This window comes from Capricornis sumatraensis, chromosome 19 (assembly GCF_032405125.1).
Source record: "Capricornis sumatraensis isolate serow.1 chromosome 19, serow.2, whole genome shotgun sequence".
Taxonomy (NCBI): Eukaryota; Metazoa; Chordata; class Mammalia; order Artiodactyla; family Bovidae; genus Capricornis; species Capricornis sumatraensis.
Genome location: NC_091087.1, coordinates 26,543,893 through 26,561,105, shown reverse-complemented (window position 1 = coordinate 26,561,105; position 17,213 = coordinate 26,543,893).

Genomic DNA, 17,213 nt, shown 5'->3' with positions numbered 1-17,213 from the left:
ACACTAATTGAGTGCTTACTGCATGCAAGACATTGTTGGGCTCTTCTACATGTGTTGGTTCGTTAAACCCTCACAACAGCGGTAGCAGGATGGCACTGTTATTATCTCCACTTAACAGCTGAAGACATTCAGGCTCCAAGACATGTGTCCAAGGTCACACATAGCTGGTAAATGGCTTTGAATTTAGGCTGTCCCCAGTGCCCAGGCCATCAGCCAACACATTACATATGGGACACTGTGGTTTAAAAAAAAACAACAACACACACACACATTGGAATTGGCTTCAAAGCATCTTGTTCTCTAATTTCCCTGGAGAATTTCTCCTAGAAAGAGAAACAGATGAATGTTTCATCTAGAGAAAGACGTAAGGGTTTTCTTGGTCACTTCCTGGGTATGTGTTTCCTTGTGGCACCAAAATAAGATGGTTTCCCCACATTTCAAAGGAAAAGTAAATTAAAAAAATTTTTTTTTTCAAAACATGTAACTCACTCGCAGTTTTAAGATCCCCATTTATTCCTTCAAAATTGTACTTCCTTTCCAGAAGGGAAGAGAAGGAGGCTTAATAAAATTCAGTAGCCCATTCCTCATTTCTAAGATGAGCCAGGAACCATGAAGGAAACTGACTTGTCACTGTCTCAAAGTGGACCTGTCACACTCTTCCTGAGCCTCTCCTTTGTTCCTGGGGGCTGGCAATGGGCCCCCCTGAAATTACACTGTGCAGAGTTGAGTTAGAGAATGACTACCCACCATGGAGAGAGTTTCACGGTGAGAAAGCCCAAGGCCGTTAGAGTAGAGAGAGGCCTTGGATACCAGTGATTCTATCATTTATCTGACACAGGGACATAAATGTGCCACAACTGTACCTTAGGCACATGACATAAAATGGGCCATGCCAGTCCCTGATGCTGATATTCCAATGTGGAAACTAGAAACTCATTTCACCGCCTTCTACTCAGCCCCAGGTCATGCCTGTACGCTGCCCCAGGCCCAAAGATTGTGTGTGGTTGCCCCTTTTAAGTGGAATAGGAAATGGCAACCCATCCAGTGTTCTTGTCTGGAGAAGTCCATGGTCAGAGAGAGCCTGGTGGGCTACAGTCCATGGGGTCACATGGTCAGACAAGATTGACCAACTGAGCATGCATGCATACATGCCCCTTTTAAGACTCTAATGTTTTTAATTTATTTATTTTTATTTTTGGCCCTGCTGGATTTTTTTTTTTTTTTCGCTGCACACAGGCTTTCTCTAGTTGTGGTGAGTGGGGGCTACTCTCCAGTTTCGGTGTGAGGGCTTCTCATTGCAGTGGCTTCTCTTGTTTCAGAGCATGGGCTGTAGGACTCATGGGCTTCAGTAGCTGTGCTCCTGGGCTCTAGAGTGCAGGCTCAGTAGCCAGTGCACCGGTTTAGCTGCCCCTCAGCATGTGCGATCTTCCTGGACCAGGGATCTAACTGGTGTCCCCTGTATTGGCAGGCAGATTCTTAACCACTGGACCATTAGGGAAGTCCAAGACTCCTTAAGTTGTTTTGAAGACGGGTTTGTATGTTACTCATCATTGTACTCTGAGCTCTGAGCACAGGATCTGACACAGAAGTACAGGTGGCACTGAACTACTAATAAACAAATTCCCCCAAAGCATCCCTGACTGGTGATCATCTTGCCCCTATTTGAATCCTCCTGGAAATGGAGCACTCACTACTTCTCCATGGGAGTGCTTCCCCTGTGAGTCAGTTGGTAGGTTGTGTTCTTCCTTTTGTAGCTTCCTAGACCTAGTATCACCCACTGAGCCTTTCCCAAGACCTTTGAAAAGCTACTGATTGTATTGGAGCCCAGTTGGAAGGGGAAAACTGGAAAGGGGAGATTTCTCTTTCCATGGGGAAACCCACCTGAGCCCCAGAGGAGAATCCAGCCCATGCAGAAGTTGAATTCACACACAACGGGTAGTTTGTTGGGGCTTACTCTTGAAATTCTCCTGCATGTCTGGTCATGAGTGTCTGGGAGAGACTGGCATGGCAATGCTAAAATGACGCTGTAATGGCATTTCAGATCCAGAGTATTTTCCTGTATTTTCACATCAGTGCGCGCTAAAGGAAGTGCATGTGTCCACACATGTGTGTGCATGACAGTCTCTGTACCTGAACACAGAGATTCATTCTTGGATTTCCATTCTAGGCTAGGCAGGATCCAAGAACATGACCAGAAACAAGCCTATATTCTGGGGAGGGAAGGGGTGTGGCATCACCACAGTGTGCACAAGCTGGTTGATGCCCTGCTGCTGCTGCTGCTGCTAAGTCACTTCAGTCATGTCCGACTCTGTGGGACCCCATAGACGGCAGCCCACCAGGCTCCCCCGTCCCTGGGATTCTCCAGGCAAGAACACTGGAGTGGGTTGCCATTTCCTTCTCCAATGCATGAAAGTGAAAAGTGAAAGTGAAGTCACTGAGTCGTGTCCAACTCTCATCGACCCCATGGACTGCAGCCTACCAGGCTCCTCCGTCCATGGGATTTCCCAGGCAAGAGTACTGGAGTGGGGTGCCATTGCCTTCTCTGGTTGATGCCCTAGAGCCAGAGAAAAAATGGGGTCTGGAAAACTCCAGGGGACAAACCCATCTGGGTGGATAGTGTGAATGTGTAAAGACAAAGACAACTTGGTTCTACGTCTGGGTGACAGTGCATGTGGTATGTGAGTATATTTACAAGCATTTCTAACCTGGTTTTATGACAATTGTCATTTTGTAGCTGAGCGTGTATGTATGCATGTATACATGTGTGTATATGTGTTTATAATGTAATCCCAAGACTATATATGAATGACTAGGGGTGTTTGTGTATTTAGATGCAAAACCATATTTCAGCCAGGGTCTGAATGATTCTGTATGCCTGTATGTTTTTCCTGCACACCCCAGCGTGTTCCATATTCCCCAGCCTCACAGACATACGTGGATGTTCTGACTAGAGGCTGAGCCTAGGCAGGTCCCCAGGTGGGCTGAGCATGTAGGAGAGTAAGTATGGATGGCTGCTGTTTACGGGCAACCTCACAGAGGCTTTGTCTGATGCCCACTCCCCACGGCCCCTAAATTCCTCACCCTGACAGGACATAGGCTGTCCTTCCTTCCAGATCGTCTTCCCCCAAGGAGTCCCTTTAACTCGTAGCTCCTTTCCCGGTCAGGAGGCTGAGGGTTGGGGGATATTCATCTCCGGGCGGGTTTTTGTTCCGTCTCATGAAAGGCCTCAATGGCTGGGAATACCATTCTAATTACAGGGAAGCCCAGCTTATGTGGGGGACACAAAGGGCTGTGGTCTCATAGCAGCTCCTTCCATCCGTCAAATAAGGCTGTCTAATGACGGGGTGAGAGCTGTGAATGCCTAAAACAAACTCGAAAAGGAGGGAAAATAAAGCCGCCGGGGGCTTAAAATATATTAAATTACCCTGATTAGGAGTCGTGGCTTTGCAGGAACTGGTTGGAGAGGCTTGGGTCCCGCTATTCACTTGTGGAGGGAGGGGTCAGTAGGTCGGGAGGGGTTCACAGAGCCCGGCCCATTCTCATGCTAACACCAGGGTCGCGCTGCAGGCTTAGTGGGCTGGAAAATAGAAATGAATTTGCCATAATCCTCCTCCTCCCCCTCCCAAGCCCAGGAGAAGCATTGCTTAATTGCAGCCCCTTAGAGCGTGCTGGGCATTGGGGCAGGGCCACACCCTGGAGTCTGGACCCCTCAGCCTTCTCGCTCCTCACTCATTTTTCCTATAGGGCAGGTTCAGGGCCTCAAAGCAGATTCCAAAGCATTGGCGGAGGCGGGGGTGGGGGTGGGGGTGTAGTGGGCAGTGTGCACGTACATGAGTGTGCACACACACTCACCCTCCCTCCTTTCGAGGGTGCCAATATTCACACTCACCCCTTTCCACCTATTTATGCCATGCACAAACACAAATACTCCTCCACTCCTCCAAACACACCCCTTCACACACACTTCTGTAGACACAAATGCAACTCCACACAATCAGCAGACACATGTACCCCTTCCTGGGTGAACACACACAGGCCCTGCCATATTTTCACAGGCACCCATTGCATGGACACACACTCCTTTGTGTGTGTCTCTGTGTGTGTCATGGACACAGGCTGCTTCCCAGACACAAACATATCCCTCTAGACACGTTCCCTCAAACCAGTGACTTAGTACAATTTCAATGCTTACAGCAGAGGAAACTGAGGCTTAGAACACAGCCAAGGGACAGTGCCGCTGGTGTCAACCTGACTGCTGCAGGCCCTTGGACTGGTCTCTTTCCCACCTGGGCCTCGGTTTCCTACTATTAAAAGGAGGAGCTTGGACTAAATGTTCTAGAAAATTCCAGCCAGGGGTACATGTGCCAGCAGATTGTGTGGTATTGTATTTGTATTTACAGAAGTGTGTGCGAAGAGGTGTCTTTGGAGGAGCGGAGGGGTATTTGTGTCTGTGCATGGCATGTTTAAGTGGAAAGGGGTGACTGTGAAAAATCACCCCTTGGCTAGAAGGGGTTAAGGGTTAGGGGTTACTCCTCCCGCACCTTCCCTGTCTCTGCACTCAGGTATGCTCTCCACAGTACACTCCACAGTGCACACAGTCACGATTTTCTGGTTTTCGCAGGGTTACAGACTGGAGGGCGGGCCTGGGAGTCCAGTGGCCTGCATCCGCGCACGTCCCGCTGCAGGTGGCGCTGCCGTCCCGCTCACCCCACCCACCTTCAGCCGCGCCTATCTGTGGCTGCATCCGTGCGACTTGGCGGGTTTAGGACGCCACAGAGCCCCGCAGTGTGGCGCGCGGAACCCAGGAGTGACATCCAACCCCGCGCTTCCTCTACCCGGGACGCCCTCTGCCGGCGGATCTCGAAGAGGCTCGCCCGGAGGAGGCCAGACGAATACACTTGACCCTCGGGGCTGACCCGAAGAGTCGGCGCCGCGAAATCCACTGGCCCCGGTACTGCCCTCCGCTGAGAAAAGCCAGGGAAGCGCTGGCCAGACTGGAACGGAGATTGCGAAAGTAAACTCCGCAGAGGGAGCGTGGGAACCGCAAGGCCTCGCCGCCCCCTTTCCTCTCGCTAAGAACATACCTATATTCTTGCCTAGAGAATTCCATAGACAGAGGAGCCTGGAGGGCTACAGCTCATGGGGTCACACACACACACACACACACACACACACACACACAAACACACACACACACACTTCTTCCAGCGGCGCGCAGTGAGCCCCCGGGAATGAGTGAGCGGAGGGGGCTTACTGTCAGGGGCCAGGGGCCAGGGGCCAGGGGCCAGGGTAGGCGGCCAGGGGCCTGCCGCCAGCTGCTGGCGAGCCTGAACCAACCGGCCTCAGAGTTTCCATCTGAGCCGTGGGCGAAGGATGGCTCTGGGCAGCCGAAGCCAGGAAGAAGCCCCAGAACGGAAATAAACTTCCTTCCAGCCACCCCATGCAGAAAAGGCGGGGACCCCGAAGCCTCAGAAGACTTCCCTCGCTCCCCTACCCTCGGGGGTCAGCTGAGGCCGCTGTCTCCCCTCCTCCCTGGAGGGCAGCGCCAAGGCTAGTTGCTGACAATAGGGGCACGACCCTCACCCCGAAAGCAGTGGGGGCTGAAAGTGCAAGTGAGATCCTCCGGGCTTGGACACCCAGGCATGCGGCGCGGTGGGCGGGCATCACTGTGGAACCAAAGAGGCTCGGGTTTCAGGTAGAGGCAGGATTGATTCACTGAACCGAGAGGTTTCAGAAAAGCAGATGGAACAGGGATGGCAGATCCCTCCCTATCCCCTCTAAGAGGTCCATGGTTAACTGCAGCCTGAAATTTTCAGGGGCCGCCAGTACCTCCGAGGTAGAATTAACACGCAAGGGTCTACTAAGCCTAGTTTTGAGGTCAAATAACAGGTTTTGCGTAACCTCTGCACTCCCTTCCCGTGGGAGTATTTGCACTGCTCCCTCCTCAAGTCTGATTCCGCAGAGTTCTGTTTTGGGGATTTATCTAGGCCGAACTTCCGGGCCTGGAAGCCCGGTGCACTTGTATCTTGGGGACAGAGAAACTCCCCCGGGGCCACTCGTCCAGAAGAGCCCAAATGAAATGAGGAGAGGAGTTGGAGAGGCTGTTTGAGGACAAACCATGCTGCATGGAGCGGACCTGGCTGACGACCTTCGCTGCGGCCAAAGTCTCCAGCGGAGGGCCTCGCCTGGGATTGTAGCTTTTCCCAAACGACTGTCCACGCCTTGGGCCTGGCTGCAGCTTTGGGTAAGGGAACTAGCTCGGGATCCGCGGGGCCCTGATCCAGTTCAACTCTGCTCCTCCCAGGTCTCCTGGGGAGGCGGGATCGGAGCCCCGAGGGACAGCAGGTATGGAACCAAGGGCGTGGCTGAGAAGGCTGAAAATGGGGGAGCCGACTGGAAAGGACTGAGCCCTTATTGCCCTCAAATCAGGCTTCAGCCGCGCATGGGTGATCAGTCCCAGTATTTGGGGAAGGGCTCCTCCCGCCCCCTACCCGCCCCTCACTCTCCAGGCACAGTCAGCTGCCCGGAAATCCGTAGGTTCCTGTGGAAGCGCACACAGCGACTCCATACAGTTTATTCAAAGCAAATTTATGGGAGCAACGAATTCGAATTCCAGAATTTTCTCCACATAAAATAAAACTTAAAGAGGCGACACTCAACCTCTAGACCGTGAGGTGGGGTAGCCTCTCGTCGGCGGAGAAGGTATTTGTTGGATGCCTTGTGGGGCGAGAGGGAACCCCTTCCACCCGGCCCTCCCGAAGGCGCCCCCGCGGCCCGCGGCCTGGTGCCCCAGTTCACAGGGCGAAGAAGGCGCCCGCCAGACTCCGTGGCCACAAAAGGAGTCGCAGTCGGCTGGAGGCGGCCCAAAAGCGGCGGCGCAGAAATGCCTGGGTTCTCCCAACACAGGAGCCACCCGAGGCCAATGTATAGCCAGAAACTGCAGACAAGGGGCTTTCGAGCCGTCCCTAGTTGAGAGCATTTCTCCCGAAGTCTCCCTCATCGTTCCCTTGTCTGCCCTGACGCCAAAGGCTCTACCCATCGGTTACCTCCCTTTTATCACAAAAAGATGCGGGATCTTGGTGTTTTTTTTTTTTTTCTAGAATATTCCAAAAATGAGCGGCTGTATTTGGGTGAATTCCAGTGGGACCGAGCTTGCGTCCTTCGTTGTGATGGCGCTGCAAGGGCTCGGGTAGGATCTCCGTGGGCCTGGCGCTATCACCGGGAGGGGCTAGGGACTCGGGGCCACTGGCGTTTCTGGGGAGAAACGCAAGCCAGAGTTACCACAGCTCGTACCGCCGAAGCCTCTGGTTCTCGTGCTCAGACCCGGCGTTCTCGGCTGTCTTTAGAGGAGAACCCAGTCTCCACCGCAGGTCTGCCCCAAGCCGAGCTGGTCACACCTGTCAGCAGTATAGCAAGACCCCAAGGGTTCTACCCAGCCGTTGGCAAGAGACTGGAGCCTGGATTTGCAGTGGCTGCCTGCGTTCAGTATAAAGGGAATGGGCTACAAAACCCCAATAAACTGCGATTTTCTAAATATCCCGGGTTCCTAAACCCCACCACCACCAGAAGCCATGCAAGGGCTGGGCGGCAGAACGGGGCTCTCGGCAGTGGCTCTGGGCTTCTATTTGTAAAACAATAAAATCCAGAGAGCCGAATAAAGACAAAGCCATTTTAAAACGTTCGATTGGTGAAATCTCCACACTTAGCAAACACTTTCATTTTCAGAGCTGTCTGTGGCCGCACACAGGTCCAGAAAATCGATTGTGTTTCCTGGTGAATTCCACCCAGGGAACAGAGTCCTGGGAACGCGCACCGGTGTACAAATGTTGGAAGGAATGGATGAGAGGCTAACAAGCGAGCCCCCAGGACCAAACGCCTTTATAAACTTACTGGTGTGACTTTGCCGGCATCTACTTTTTTTTTTTTTTTTTTTTGCCTGTTTACGCTGCTTCTATACCCTCCGTGGAGCTGCCATGGTTGTACGGGCCTAGCCAGCCTCCCTTTTTCTCCCTTTGCGTAGGCAGAAACCTCAGTCGCTTCTGCCAGAAGCTACCATTCGGCCCAGCCGGGCCAGAAAAGGCCCCCTTTCCTTGTACCGTGCAGATCCTTACATCCTGTGTCCTGCGTGCTCACACCTTAACAGTCAGACACAGGTATGGGGCCCTCCTGGAGAGAGGGAGCACAAGATAAGATGTGCAGCGGCCCCAGCCAAGGTTGACAGGCACCACGGACAACTCGGACCAGCGTTTCCAATATATGGCCCCAAGTTCGGGAACTCTTGGCTTTGTGCAAGCGTGTCCACAGGACACCGTAGCCAGAACACAGGACTAGCCTTTCCGAAGACCAGGCGTTCTGCGGGCTGACTCCTGTCAATAGGAGAGAGGTGGGTTATTGACCTAGCGGCCTCCTCCTCTCCATCTATTGTCGCAGCTCAATCACGCACTTACTGGAAGAAAAGCGAGTTTATCTTAGCCTGGAGGAGTCTCATGTTGCGAGTGTGTGTGTGTGTGTGTGTGTGTGTGTGTGTGTGTGTGTCTAAAGGGTGGGGGAAGTTCTGCAGCCACGACTGTGCAGATGGGTTGAAGATAGACAGTTTCAGAAAAGGGCCAATTTCCCCTTCACAATGAGCGCTAAGTACCTGATAAATGGGGCTGGTGTTTATTCATAAGCAGGTACTTTGGAGATGGCGATTAGAACAGCCGCCCTCGCCGCCTCGCCAAGGTACTTAAAGCCGGGCAGGTGCAACGCTGCGCGCGCCCGGAGAGCACAAAGCCCGCGGTCGCAAAGGCGCGGGGAGGGGCGTGAATGAGGGCCGCGCCGGGCCCCGAGGGCGCGCGGCGCGCAGGCACCTTAGCCCTTTGTTCCCCGTCCGAAGCCAAGGCCACTTCACCAAGGGGCGTCCCGGGAAAACCTCCCCTCTAATTACCAAGAATTCCCCTTCGTCCCTCCTCCCGTAGCCCAGCCGGGCAGCTCTCGGTCTGGCGGACGCAGGGACTCAGCGTGAGACCAGACTGGGCATTTGTGTAAACGCTGCCTGTAAGCTGGCTATTAGCTAACCAGCTAAGTAACTCAACAACTAGGAAAGCAACAGAACCCGGGCCTGGGAACAGCGCGGGCACGCGGCTCGAGCCGCCCCCGCCGCCGAGGCGCCACCTCTGGCCGTGCGGGTAACCTCGGGCTTTCAGGTTTTGTTTCAGCTCCAAGGGGAGAAAATTGGGGTCCGTCTCTTTCCACAGCTTCCTGGCGCCAAGGTCGTGGGACAGACCGGATCTTGCCCTCGGAGTGGCTCTGGAATCCCTAAGAACCGCCAGCTTTTGCCCACGATCGGCGTCTCGGCGCGCGAGGAGAGCGCAGCTGGTGCGCGGGCCTTGGGGAACTGACAGTCCGGTCCCCAGCCTGCTTGGACGTGAGCGGCCGAGTATCTCCCTTGAAGTCCCATAGGGTAACCTGTGTCTCTCACCCCACTGGGGCCTTACCCCCATCCCAGGCAGCTAGAGTGCTTCGTATTGGCCATGTCCAGGGGTCTGGGGCACTCAGACAGTGGGGGGACACTGTTGGCCTGACATCCTCAGGCTGTCTGGCTGCCTGTTTTTGTTTGTTTGTGTGTTTTAATAACTGTTTTGAAAACAGATTTCTCTCCAGTTCGGAGAATCAGAGAGGAGAAATCTATTTCAAGCAAGTTGGGTTCCTGGTGGGGAGAAAAATTCTTTTGATCGTAAATAACAGGAAAGGACCTGACCTGACCCATCATAAGGCAGTTTTTTTCATTTTCTACCACAAATAAGAACCAGGTGGCTCTGCCACTCGATGTAAATTGACCAGGCGATTGTAGACATTAATGTTCATTATAGATATTTCTTGGAACCTTGGGCTTAGAATAAATTGCAGATATAAGAATCCCAATTCCCCAGAAAATCCACCGTCTGGGATGTGAGTGCAGACCAAAAGTGGTAACCCAGAGGTGAGGCAGGGAGGCAGGTGGAGGCCAGTCCAGCACCCATGGACCATACTGTGCCACCATCAGCCAGTCTGCAGCCCAGAGTGACCCCGAGCCAGCCTGGTGGGCAGCCGTGGTTAGGTGAAAGGGATCACTAGACAAGGAATGGATAAAGATGGTTGGATAGCATCACTGACTCAATGGACATGAGTTTGAGCAAACTCCGGGAGATGGTGAAGGATAGGAAGCCTGATGTGCTGCAGTCCATGAGGTTGTAAAGAGTCAGAAACGACTTAGCGACTGAACGACAGAGAAGCAAAGCTTCCCCTTGTGTCTCCTGCTAGGACCTGAGTTTGGATTCTAGGGAGCAGTGTTCTCCAGGGTTACAGCCTGCGTTCCCTGCTCTAAGGGGATTGCGGGCCACTAGACTCGAAGAGCCTGAGATGTTTAGATACGGCCCCCTCCTTGGAGTGTCGCAATGATTCCAAGACCATGCAAGTAGCCTCTGCCCGGCAGCCTGGAGTAAGAGGGAAGGGGCAGTTGAGGAGCTCGGGACAGAGCCGTGCCACTCCCTACGCCCTAAAGACATGGTGTGGATACTGCAGGGCCCTGGAGGCGAACCTGGGACAGATGCAGTGCGGCTCAGCCTCCTCTGTTCTTACCGTAAAATGCTGCTGGCCCCGGCATGGGGCCCCAAATTTAGGCAGGAGTGAAAGATTGGAACGAGTGCAGGCGGTGGTGGAGACTACAGATGACGCATCACAAGGCAGTTTTTATATTTCTATTTCCAAGACCTTTAACGCTCACCCAAAAGATGCAGGTGTGACCAGGAGGAGGGCCAGCAATGCTAACGCCCACGATTGACTTTCTTAGCATTACAGATTTAGAACACATCAGAAAAATAGAATGAATAGACTTCCTGGAGAAGTAGATAAGCCCGGATGTAATCTTTGGCCCTCCTCAGGTTGGCTTCCCTCAGCTGAAAGTTTGTTTTTCTAAGGAAGCTTTTTGGGCAAAGGCAGTTTGTGCTCATGTGGGCATGGGGCATCTCGCTCTTGCAAAGCCCCACTAGGCAGTCTAGTGAGTTAGGCCACCGCGAGGCCTGCTAAGCTGGAGCCCTGGGCAGAGTCCCTCAGTAGGGTGCCCCCTAAATCCAACCTTAGACCCTCCAGTACCAGAACCCTTTTTACCAGGAAGAGCTTTATCAAGTTTTGGAATAAGTTAGGGCAGGAGTCTCCTATGGGTTTTGTTACTACAGCTGTTTCATCAAAAATGACTCATACATACACTGATCGGTTGATGATTGCTCCTGGAAAACCTGGGAATATCTCAGTAACCTAGCATCCTGCCCATCACCCTTCCAGTGACTGATGTAGCGTGCACATTGCTGAATGCCAAGTTCTGACCAGAAGGCTTCAGACTAGAACTCAGACTCCTTGACCTGCTGGCCTCGGTGTATGTGTTGGCTCTTCCTGGGGTCTACCTCACACACCAGCTTCCTCCTCACAGCACCAAGGCTCACCAATAGATGGAGTCGGACAAGGTAGCACTCAAAATGGAGCCTGTTGTGGGAAAACCCGAGGAAACCCACCCCTTCCTGATCATCTCACATCTTCCCTCTGGGTTTGTGATGAAAGAGATGAGGTTTCTCTGACCCTAAAGAGTCTGCAGTAAAGGAAGCAGCCCTTCAGCCCAACACCTTGACATGCAGCACCTGTGAGGCAGTGAGTGGGCTGAGATGTACAAGAGACTACAGTCTGATGTCCGCTTTGACAGTGAGCTTGGGGAAAGACCCTCCCCATCTTCAGTTTCCTCATCTGCCAAGGGAGGAGGGTTTTCAAAGAAGGCCCTTAACATCTCTAATCTGAGGCTCCAATAAGTGTGAGAGAGGAACTCCTGCAGGCTTCTGAGGACGCTTGGTGTCCTCCCAAGGGAATGAACATTTCTTTCTGAAACCTGGTCCTTTGATATACAGTGTGATAGTGGAGTTAGTGGAGCCAAGCTGCCTGCGTTCAAATCTGACCCAGATTTGCCATTTACTAGCTTTGTGGCCTTGGTTCACTGTATTCTCTGGGCCTCAGTTGCCTCATCTCTGAAACAGAGATTGATAATAATTAACGGTAACTGAGCTAATCTTCATATATACATGTAATGCACCTAGAAGCATGCTGGCATGGGCAAGCTGTTAAAATGATCCTCCCAGACCCTGGATGCAGTCTCACCCCTTCCCATCCCTCTTGGTCTCCTCCACTGATGATCACCATTTCTGTCCCTGCACCACTGCCAGGATCACAGCTCTGCCTGGGTCCAGGGAGTCTGGGAATGGCAAGCAGGAGGGCAGGACTCCTGTGTATTGCCCATTTGATGAGTACATTGCCTACTTGATGAGTACATTGCCCGAGGAATCTCTGCCTCAATCCTTTACTTATTTTCTGAAATGGAAGGAAGTTGAGTCATCTCTCTCTCCTCTTCTCTCTCCTCAATTCCACCCATAGGCAGAAACAGCTGTGTGAAAACACATGCCCTTGGCTCTGAAGGGTGAGCAAGTAATGGAGGCCCAGTTGATGTATCCCCACTACAAGGGATCCTGCTCAGAGGTGAGTAGGGGTGTACTGCACAAAACAATTGACATTTTCTCCCCTTTCAACACAACAGGGAAGCCCCAAGAATACTGGGTGGGTGACCATACCCTTCTCCAGGGGATCTTCCCAACACAGGGATCGAACCTGGGTCTCCCACATTGCAGGCAGATTCTTTAATGTCCGAGCCACCAGGAATAGATGTATCTGTACTCGGTCATGTCAGACTCTTTGTCACCCCACGGACTGTAGCCTGTTAGGCTCCTCTGTCCATGGAATTTTCCAGGCAAGAATACGGGAGTAGGTTGCCATTTCCTTCTCCAGGGGATCTTCAAGACCCAGGGATCTAATCCGAATCTCTTGCAACTCCTGCATTAGCAGGCAGGTTCTTTACCAGCTGAGCCACCAGGGCAGCCCTGAGCCAGCGGGAAAGCCCTCTCTAAATACACACATACATGACTGTCAGCTCCCCAGGCGCAGGGGTTATTCTGTTTTGTTTGCTGCTGTAGCTCCAGTACCTAAAGTGATGCCTGCCCACAGAACAAGCACTCACTCAATAACTATTAAGTCAGTGAAAGTAAGAAGTGTCCCCACTCATCAGATCAGCTTCTGTAGCAGGGTCTAGTGTTCATTTATTTTCCTCATCAAGAGGCAATGGCCAGATTTTAAAATAAGAAAGAAAAAAAAGAGAATTCTTCATCTCAGATTTCTCTTCTTAGTCATCCTCTGGCTCAGCCTCTAATTCTCTTGATTATCTACAAAGTCCTTCTTTGAACATCCACCCAAAATACAAACATCCCTGTAAGGAGTTAGACTCCAGGAGGGACAAGATTTTAAGGGTCTGTGTTTAATTCATCACCTTCAAAGACACTGGGGATCCGCATGCCCTCCTGGGGGTCTGGGTTATCTTGTACAGAATGGAGCAGCTGTCCTACCAGAATCCAGACACCTCCTCAGATGCCTGGTTGAAGCATGTGGAGACCAACTAGTATCAGTGTTTTATTTTCTGAGGGCAGAGAATGTTGCTTTTTGATAATGCAAAGTGACAGTAACATCATCATCATTAAAGAAGACTGCTGTTAAAACAATAATGGCTTTCCCTCTTGGAAACATTTACTATGTCTCAGGCACTGGACCAAACACAACATCTTATTTTATCCTTACAACAAGCCCCTGAGATTGATTTACAAGCCCATTTTACAGATGAGATAATGGAGAACTGGCAAAAGTCATATAGTTTGTAAGAGCCAGGGTTTGAACACAAGACTCCAAAGTTTGAGCTGTTCACCCTCATCTTCTACCTTCTTTCTCTGATAAGGAAAGCAAGAGCATCCATGTGAAAGATGATTTGGGAGGCATTTGCAGTGACTAGTTCAGAAACAAAGCTCAAATGTTGGTAATCAAACACAGTGAATTTTAAACTAACAGAACATTGTAAGTCAACTATACTCCAACAAAATTACTTCAAAGAAATAAAATAAAACAGCCTGCCCAAATTCAAAGTCCACCTGAACCGCTTTTTGCTGTGACACTGAAGACAGTTTACTTAACCCCTTCACATCCCAGTTTTCTCTTCTGTAAAAGGGGGGTAATAACAAGACCCTGTCTCCTTTAGTTGGAAGGGCTGAGTTCATATATATAAATTATAAATTATTTTCTCAGCCTATATCAGAGTAGTATTTATACTGCCCTCTGTGAACTGCTGCCTTAAAGTTCCTCATTTTACCCCTCCATGAATTGGCCATCTTGGCTATTGGGACCAAAAAAACAAAACAAAACAAAAAAATAGCAGTTTATCCAAGATGTCACGATAACCCAGAGAGAATCAGATTAGACTCAGACCAGAAGTTCTCATGAGGAAGAGGAAGGATCTAGAGCAGACTATGCAGAAGGTTTTGAAGGAAAAAATGCTTCCTTTTCCCTTTTTTAAAAGATGTAAACATCTTCCCAGGATCCTCTGACATCAGCTTGTCAGTGATGAATCATCGGGAGCATAAAGACATGCACTAGGTAGGTCACAGTCTCCATTTTTAGTCAACTTCCTGGTGGCCCGGCTGAAGCCTTGCAGGAGGGCTCAAGATCTGATGCAGCTCAGGAAACCTCAGCCCCTCCAAGCCCTCAGAGGGCTGGGTTAAATGGAGAGGGAAAGACTAACAGAGACTGAAGGCCTCCCTTCTGGTATTTCTTTTTAAAATCTTGAAGCAATTTGCACAGGGTTTTTTCCCTTTCTTTTTAACAGAGTACATGGACCCAGCATTTTCCTGTTAATGCTTATTTGTGAATGAGACCTTGTATGTAACAGAACAGAGGGAAGCAGTCCCTGGGAGATCTCTCTGTTTGAACCAGTGTTTATTTAAAACAACAACAGCAAAAACCCCTCAGTCTTCAGTGGTTCCTAAATTTATATGTACTTGATTCTTTTTTTTTTTTAATGAATCCATCCAGAAACCATTTCATTTATCGTGTACCAAGCCCTTGGCAGTGCAACTGAAGATGTTAAGAGAAGCAGAGATGTGGGGGAAATCCAGGCAGATCTCCTGGAGGAGGAGACACTTGCTAAAGTTTGGCCAAGTGAAAATGGGAAGGAGTGTATTCTTAAAGGGAGAAATTTCATCATGACTAGAATTCCAGCAGTAAGAAATCTGGGAACTATACAGAGAAGCAGGGAAGGAACGCAGAAGGGGAACAGTGTGAATTGAGGGAAAAGCCCATCTCCCCCTTTTTATCTTGCTGCTTCTAACTGGCTGTGAATTTAGAAACCAGATAACATGGATATTAGGATTGTGTGTAAAACATCAGTACATAAACAACCTCAGAGTGAATATCTGACAATGAAAGGCAGGAATGGGAGGGAGGTAAGGTTTGGGCCACTCAGAAGAAGCCTCTTGTGCCCTTTCAGCCTCGAAGTGTGCTGGTGGGTGAGGTACTAGCAACACCTGTCCCTGCACAGAATCCAGTAACCAGCCACAGTAGGAACAGCCAGAAGTCCTAAGCCATAAAAAGGGAGGATATCTTACGGGCCCCTGCACCGCCACTAAATCACAGTCCACTCTCACCCCACCCACCACCATTTGGCCCAGGACCTTAATTTAGGTGCTGGAGATGTGGGGAGAGGGAATGTCCATAGTTAATTCTCCCTAGAGCCGAGCCACACTCGCGCCCCTGCAGTTCTCTAGAAGGGGCCTCAGGGCCTGGGGAACTAGATTCTAACTGCGGGCCCCTCCTGTAGAATCTGAGAAGGCGAGAAAGAGCAAGATCCAGAACTAGCGCGCAGAAGCGGAGACCAAGGAGGCTAAGCCGACCAGAGAGGGATGAATTAGACGCCCCTGGGAAAGGCCGGCGACTTCACCGGATAGACACGGGGCACCCTTGCCCTCTGTGCCCCCCGCCCCAGGCCTGGGACCCCTCAGAGCCCTGGAGAGGCAGCGACCCCTCCCCACCCCGGCGGGGCTCTCTCCCAGCCTCCCATTCTCGTTGCACCACAGCGCCCTCCGCCCTGTTCCTCTGGGTCGCAGAGTGCGGGGCTGGGGGGCGGGGCAGAAGGGGTGCGGGCGAACCCCGCCAGGGCTTCTTACCTAAGCGCGAGCATCCTTCCGACCGAGCTCGGTCTGCTGCTGGGACTGCGGGGCTGGGGAGGCTCCCACGGACTCGGATCTCGCCTCCCCCCCGCCCTGAGCCCCCAGACCCTTCGGTGGCCCCGAGCTGGGGCGCCGGGACCAGGGGACAGGCGCCGCGCGGGCGGGAGGAGGCGGCTCCGGCGGGGCTCGGCAGGGCGGGGCGGGGGCGTCTGCCGGGCCCCGCCCGGAGGGGACTTGGGAGCGGGATTCTCTCTGGAAGGACAAAGGCGGCCGGGGAAGGCTTGGCGCCCCCCAACCCCCATCCCCGGGGCCTGACCCTGAACTTGAACTTGTACTTGACACTTTGTCCGGAAGGTGGCGAGGGAACCCATCTGACGGGGGGGCTCGTCCGTCCACCTCTCCTCCTGGGGAGGGGGCGAACCTGGCCTCTTCGGCGGCGCCGGGAGGGAGCCCCTACCTCCCCAGGTGCCCTCAGGGCCCGGTACGCCCCCAAGCGGCCTTGGGCTCGAGGGTCGTGGGGTTCCTGCCCTTCCCCTCGGAGAATCAGGGTGCTAACAAGGCCGTGGGTCTCCCGCCCGCAGGAGTAGGCGCGGGCCCTGATCCCCCGCCCTTCACCCCCTCCTCACCCCACCCCACCCCACCCCATCCCATCCCACCCCACCCCATCCCACCCCGAGCCCGGCCCGCAGCCGGAGCCGCGCGGGGCCGGCCGGATTCTCTGCACGTCGTGTCGGCGGCCGCTATTCAGCCGCTAATTGAACGTTAATGGCAGGTGCGGATGAGGTCACCGGAGCTGGCTTTTCTCACACATTTTTCATGCAAATTCGCGAAACTCTAAACAAATTTAAATAAAAAGCTCTTTGTGCCGCGCGCGCCCCTGTCTTCTCCCTCCCGCTCGGGGTCCTGGCTCCTCCCGGGGCCCTGGGGCCCCGAGCCTGCTGTCCGGCGGAGCGCGGCACGCGGTGGGGAGCCGGGCGCCTGGGGGCAGCGCCGCCTGCCGGAAGGCCGGGTCCACCCCGCCGCGCCGCCGGCTGCCCTGAGCGCGGGCCCCTGAGCGCGGTGGAGCGGAGATGAGCGTTTCACTGGGGTTGCCCTGCAGGGCGAGGCTGGTAGGACGTC